This window comes from Hyperolius riggenbachi, chromosome 3, assembly GCF_040937935.1.
Source record: "Hyperolius riggenbachi isolate aHypRig1 chromosome 3, aHypRig1.pri, whole genome shotgun sequence".
Lineage (NCBI taxonomy): Eukaryota > Metazoa > Chordata > Amphibia > Anura > Hyperoliidae > Hyperolius > Hyperolius riggenbachi.
This window is the reverse complement of record NC_090648.1, coordinates 421,879,793-421,887,123: the sequence shown is the minus strand read 5'-3', so window position 1 is coordinate 421,887,123 and position 7,331 is coordinate 421,879,793.

Sequence of the window (7,331 nt, the reverse complement as noted above, 5' to 3'; positions counted from 1 at the left end):
AGACTTTTTTGTACAAAATTTTTGCACATCCGGCAGGTGGCACTAATTACTATTCCGCCTCCAAGCCGACATGGATAGTAGGGAAAGATGTAACTCTGGTGGAGTTTTGTCGCCACCTAGAGGATGCGCCCGGCTAACGGACAAGTACCGTTGCATTTTTCCATGCGATCTTGTATTGAAGCAAAGTGCTTCCGATTTTCACAAGTTGACCCGTCTCACACTCTACATACTAAAATGCTTTATTCAAAATACAAGCGTATATAACGTAAGCGTATAGAACGTAAGCAGAAAAAAGAATTGCGCTAGAGATGGTGATAAAACAGGTTTAAACTTGTACCTCTGCAATACACCATTAACATTTTTTTGTAGGAGACAATGCAGAAAATTACTTTTTTACCTACTTAATTAGCATAGATTAAAATGCGACCAAAAGAGAGCACTATCTGTCTCCCTGAAAAAGCGGCGCAACATTTGCATTAGCACACAAAGCAGTGACAAAGTTATCAGCTGAATGGAAAGACTGCAAAATGACAATCTGGTCAGCAAAGCATGAAGGGCCAGGATAAATGGAATGCTGAACCAAAGGCCTCTACAGCTCAGCAGTACTGGAAGGCCTGCATGAAGTACAGTCATGATGCAAGAACCACTTCTGTCCGTGAGGTCACAGTAACACCCCTGCAGCTTCTGTCCATGAGGTCACAGTAACACCCCTGCAGCTTTCTACTGTAAATGTGGTGAGGAAAAAGTTTGAACTTTAAAGATACAATTTTACTGACTTTCACATGAGGTGATTGTTTCCTTATGAACAGCTGCAATCATCCTACCTGTAGGATAATTTTTCATCAGAGGTTGTTCTTCCAGTCTTAACAGAATTCCATTAGAAAGCTTTGCAGTTTGCCCATAACAGCAGTCTATCATACAGTATAGGAAGCAACTCCCTCTTCCTGCTTGCCTTTAGCCCTGCCGATTAGCAGGTGGTCACATGATGAGGAGCTTTGCCTCAGCTGGACCTAATCAAGCTGTAGATGGGGGATTTACTATTTATCTCTCAGTACTCATGTATAATGCTGCATACACACTTGAGATAAAAGTCTCTGGAAAAGGCAAGATCACAGACCAATTTTACCCCATTCCATGTAGTATGAGAGCCATACTCTACACAGTCTATTCTATGGAGCTGCACTCCCCATCAGATAAAATCTTTGCAAGATGCTGCACACAAAGATGCCCTTACACATTCAAAAGATCATTATCTGCAAAAGATCTCTTCCTGCAATAGATCCATTCCTGCAAAATGCATGCATAGTCTATGAGATCTGCAGATCCTCATACACACTTGGTTTAACAGACTTCATCTGCATATCTGGCAATCATCTGCAGATCTGAAAATCCATCCTGGTGGATCTGATCTGCAGATGATATGCAGATGATTGCCTGCTAAACAAGGTGTGTATGATGATCTGCAGATCTCATAGACTATGAATGCATTTTGAAGGAATGGATCTATTGCAGGAAGAGATCTTTTGCAGATAATGATCTTTTGAATGTGTACGGGCATCTTTGTGTGCAGCATCTTGCAAAGATTTTATCTGATGGGGAGTGCAGCTCCATAGAATAGACTGTGAAGGTATGGCTCTCATACTACATGGAATGGGGTATAATTGGTCTGTGATCTTGCCTTTTCCAGAGACTTTTATCTCAAGTGTGTATGCAGCATTAGTGTACCCATCTGAAGGCTAGTACACACTAGCAATTTTGATTGATCAATGATTGCTCAATTTTACCACCTCCATGTAGTATTACCATTTACCTATATAATCTGCATAGAATTGAAAATCTGTTTGGCCCTCATACTACATGGAGGTGGTAAAATTGAGCAATCATTGGTCAATCAAAATTGCTAGTGTGTACTAGCCTTTAGTTCTTCTGAATCATCAGTTGCACATCTTGAGCAGTTTATTATTTTTTTTCATTTTTCTATGAAGTTGGAATCCATTAGAACTAGGGACAATCAATGAGATGCAAATAATTGCAAGTTTGTTTGCTAGTTTTATGCAGCAATAAAAAGAAAAAAACAAAAAAAAAACAAAAGGGTACTTATCCGTTAGGGCCCGTTTCCACTTGTGCGGTGCGAATCGCCGCGGTAAAAATTCGCATGCGGATGCGAATTTCGCATGCGGGTGTATGCGAATTTTCGTGCGCATGAAAATTCGCATGAATGACGCTGTATGCGAATTTAACCATGGCAGTGCCGGTGTGCATTTCCATTGATTTCCATGCGAATTCGCATGCAAATTCGCGTGAAAATTCGCATACCAAAGCCGCAGGCGATTTCCCTATTAAATACATTAGCGGCGATTCGCATGCATTCCACACGCAGGCGAATTCTGAGGGCTCTGCCGTGCAGAAAAATCCTGCACAGAAAAACGCTCAGGAAAACTGACAAGTGGAAACAGGCCCATGCACTTGTATTGGCTGTGCGAATCTGCATGCAGGAAACGCATGCAGATTCGCGATAGTGGAAACGGGCCCTTAGCCGGGCGCATCCGGCAGATGGCGCTAATTACTATTCCCCCTCCAGGCCGCCATGGATAGTAGGGAAAGATGTAACTCTGGTGGAGTTTTGTCGCCACCTGCCGGATGCGCCCGGCTAATGGATAAGTACCAGCAAAAGTACTGCAGCATTTGATTGGGTATTGTTCAAGCTATATAGAAGTAGCATAAAATTTACAGCTTTAGAATTTTTTTCATCTTATTGCCCATCACTAATTATCAGTGACAGAATATAATTCATTGGGGTTATTCACAAATATGTATTTTCCATCCACGTTAAAAATGAAATTCCCACACATTATAATGCACGCAGAATACAACATGCACTGCGAGAATCAAGCATTAGTGATAATCTATTGTTAAATGTATTTAAAAACATAAAATAAAATGGTGAATTTGTCATATTTTTAACGGCACAAGTGGAAATGTGCCATAAAAAAAAACTACTGAGACTATGATCAATGGTGTAAAACTGCTTGAACATTGTCAATTTTGGCAAGGTGGGGCTGAACAGATCAAATACAGTGAAGCATACAGTACACAGAAGCATGCTTCACCACAACTGTTAACGCGCTTGATGTCCAGTAAACACTGATCGTCATTCACTTCAACAGAAGTCACACATGTAACATGCTGATGTGAAATTGATTATGTCCATTGCAACATAATCCGACAGATTCAGTGTGAACGTGCTTTGAGAAGAAAATAAGATTTTCACTGCAGGCTGTAAAAATCTGCACGGTGCTGCACCTACATACATGCACTGCCAGTAAACACAGGCAGGGATCACACTTTAGGGAATCGCAAGAATTTTACCACAAAGCAAGTGGTGTAATGTGCGTTTTTCCGCATTCCACTGGCTGTCAGCTGAAATGTGCGGAAAATGCAAACAATCGTCAGCAGAAAACCACTGCAGGTTTCAGTGGACTCAAGTGTGATCCCTGTCTTATGTGTTGTGCATTGCGCATAAACATGCATGAATATTAATAAGCCGTTTGACTCGTTCATGCAGTGTACTAAAGCTGACAAGCACCAATAGTGTGAACCAGTCCTTAACAATAAGTGTTGTTTTGTTTTTTTGTTACGAAATCAAAAATGACTAAAAAGTGTGTTTAGTTTGAAAGAGATCATGCCATTAACAGAATATACTGCTTTAAGGGGAAAAAAAAAAAATCACACTTCCAGTGCAGTGACTGACACAAACCAGCCATTCTAATAAGCCCATCTAGTGAGATTCATTTAGGCCTCTTTTCCACAGACTGTTGTACTCTGTGCTCAGCAAGCAGTTACCAGGCAACAGTGAGCAGTTGTGAGAGTTTGAGAGGCATTTCACTGCCTATCAACAGTCCGTGGAAAGGGGGCCTAAGTTCTTCAAGACCTGCTCACTTGCACCCATGCTTCCCCATAGGAGCATAGTGATGGTCAGCCTTGGCAGAATTCAATTGGTCCACTTTCAAGCTGCATACATTTGCATACATCATTTGCATAAGCCTGCATCAAGTTGAATAATTTGCATCTCACTGTCCATACTTACTGACAACGCACAGACCCAACCTGAGCAATTTTCCGGACAGAGCATAAGTTTCAATTTATCCTTTAGGCTAGGTTCACAGTGGGCATTGCGTTTCCTGTAACAGCAGGAATGCAACGTAATGGGAAAGTCGTGCCATAAGTTATCCAGGAGTTGTGATGCATGCGGTCAATGAAAAGTATGCACTGCCACTGCTAACATGCGCATTTTGCAGTAATGCAGTGCATACAGTGCATTATGGTGCAATACACCATTATACTGAAACACACCTGATGCACTGTGAACGTTGCGCTGTAGGGGACAAGCCAGGGTACAAAGTGGCCATTACATCACTGTAAACCTCGCCATAGAATGATACGCATCTGCTGCAGGCATCAGGCGTAATGCAGCATAATGTGAACTTTTTTTTTTGTTATACTTTTTTTTATTGATTTCCATCTTATCAATAAAAGTGTCATACAAGCTTTTAACATGGGTAGAAAAGTAATAAAACATGTTTCCAACAAATGTCATGATAACAACATATATAACATTATAGTAAGAGTGACAGTAATGCTTTGTAGTATCAACGAAAAGGGATCAGATCAAGCTTGAAATAGTTTGTTTAGATGATCTCAGGAAGGAAACACCCATCAAACAGATAGCAAAAAAGGTCCAGTATGATTGGGAATGTATCCTTGGTGTCGGTGAGTTTTAAATGCTGTTCCCAACCTGGATACTGTTAGCAGGTACTAAATCTGATGTCTATAAAACACTTAACCTGTTGAAAAGGAACCATATTTTATTCTACTTTATCGAAGATTATATCAGTCCCTATAAGAGGGAAGTAAGCTATTACAGCTAAGAGAGAAATTGTAGGAGAAAGCACATGAGGGATGTGAAGGGAAACCAGATGGGGTAGAGAAAACATGGCAGTGCTTCTTGCGGCCAGGGTTATAGAAGAGAGGAAAAGATAGAAAAAAGAAGGAAGAAAAGAAGGGTTGTCCGGTGCCTTTGGTTTAGGATTAGGGCCCAATGTTGTTCTATGGTATGATTAGATAAGATAATACCTCTCTGGTGTCATGAGATCTCTTTGGATCCAAAAATAGACCTGCAACTGTAACTTTAAGGGGGTTGATAGATTGGGGATGCGTAAGGCCATGAGTCCCAGATTTTATGAAAATTATTTTCTGTATCTCTCAGGGAAGCTGTCAATTGTTCCATTGATCTAGTCCAATTGACTTTAAGGATTACCTCAGAGATGTCCGGTGGGGCTATTTTCTTCCAGGAGGAGGCTATGGCCAACCTAGTTGCTGTTGTTATATGGGTAATTAGGCGATTTGTGTGTTTGTTTGTCTTTGGAATAGGTTTGCCTAGAAGCATATGAAGAGGCTCCAGAGGTATCATGACACCAGTAGTGCTATGAATCAGGTCTTGTATCTTGGTCCAAAGAGGGGTGAGAAGAGGGCAAAACCAAAAAATGTGTTCTAGAGTGCCTTTGTTATTGCATCCTCTCCAACATAAATCAGATGAGCCAGGATAGGCTTTTGATAAAATTTCCGGTGTAAGATACCAACGGAATAAAATTTTGTATATATTTTCCCTAATTTGGATACACATTGAGGAGTGCTTAGCATTATCCCATATGTCAGACTAGTCATCTAGAGATATAGGTGTGGAGATTGCAGACGACCATTTTGCCATATAAGAATGGTCTGGAGACCAGGATCCAGATTTAGTCAGTAACAGAATATAGATTTGGGAAATCAGGCCTTTCTGATGTCCTGCACTATAACATAATCGCTCAAAAGGAGAAAAATGTAGCGTAATTTCGGGTGTATGGATAATTGAATTGATAAAGTGGGTAATTTGGTTATGCTCCATTATCCGTTGAGGAGTGAAGGAAATTTTGTTTTCAAGTTGAGTTCTAGTATATGGTTTACTTGTGAGGGGATGTATCCAATCCTTAAGGTTGAAGTAACCCCATTTATACCAAGTGCTCATGAAGGACTCAGAAAGGCCTGGTTTGAAGGAAGGGTTGCCCAGTATTGGTAATAATGGTGAAGGAGAGGACCTCAACCCGGCCATAGAAGCGGTAATACGCCAGATATGTAATGTGAATTTAATTGTGGGGAGTATAGGTTGCTGTTGTTGTATTTTAGGTACAGATTTTGCCCAAATTAAGGAGGCTAATGAAACCGGAAGCATACTTGTTGCTTCTATAAGGCCCCATTTTGTATATACTTTTAATTCGGACCATTCAGATAACTGACGTAGATGAGCAGCATAGTAGTAGTAGCGTATATGTGGTAGCCCCAAACCTCCTTGTTCTCTAGGAGAGAGGAGAATGTTTTTGTGGACTCTTGGCCTTCTATGATTCCAGACAAATTTGTGGAAGGCCGTTTGTAGGGCTGTCAATTGGGAGGATGGGATCAGTACTGGGAGGGTTTCGAAAAGATATAGAAGACGGGGCAGAATGTTCATTTTTAAGGCGTATATTCGTCCTAGCCAGGAAATCTTGTAGGCAGTCCATTTGTGTAGATCTTGCATGATTCGCTGTATAAGAGATGGGAAGTTACACTTATATATAGTACTATAGGTAGGTGTGAGGTGGATTCCTAGATATTTTAAGGAGTGGGTTTGCCATTTATAGGGAAAGCTACTTTGTAAGGAAGTAAGGAGATCTGAGGGAATTTTTATGGGTAAGGCCTCAGTTTTATCCTGATTCAATTTGAAACCTGATAAGGATTCAAATAGAGATAAGGTGTTATGCAGGGCTGGCAATGAGGTAAGTGGGTTTACAATAGTCAATAGAATGTCGTCTGCGAATAAGGAGATCTTATATTCGTGTCTACCATGGTTAACTCCCTTTATGTTGACATTTTGTCTAATTGCTTCTGCGAGAGGCTCAATGCTAAGGGCAAATAAGAGTGGGGAGAGGGGGCAGCCCTGCCTCGTGCCATTGAAAATTTGAAAGGGGTTAGTGGGGGCAAATGGTAGTTTGATTGAGGCTAATGGGCTCGAATATAGAAACTTAATCAGGTGCATGAAAGGACCTGTAAAGCCTTGGTGCTCCAGTACTTTGAAAAGGAATGACCAATTCAGTCGGTCAAAGGCCTTCTCTGCATCCAAACTTAGGAGCAGAGAGGGCCTGCTGGTTCTACTTATTATGGATATTAAGTTTATGGCTCTACGTGTATTATCGCCCGCTTGGCGGCCTTGGATGAAACCCACCTGATCATTATTTATGAGTCTAATTAATATGGGA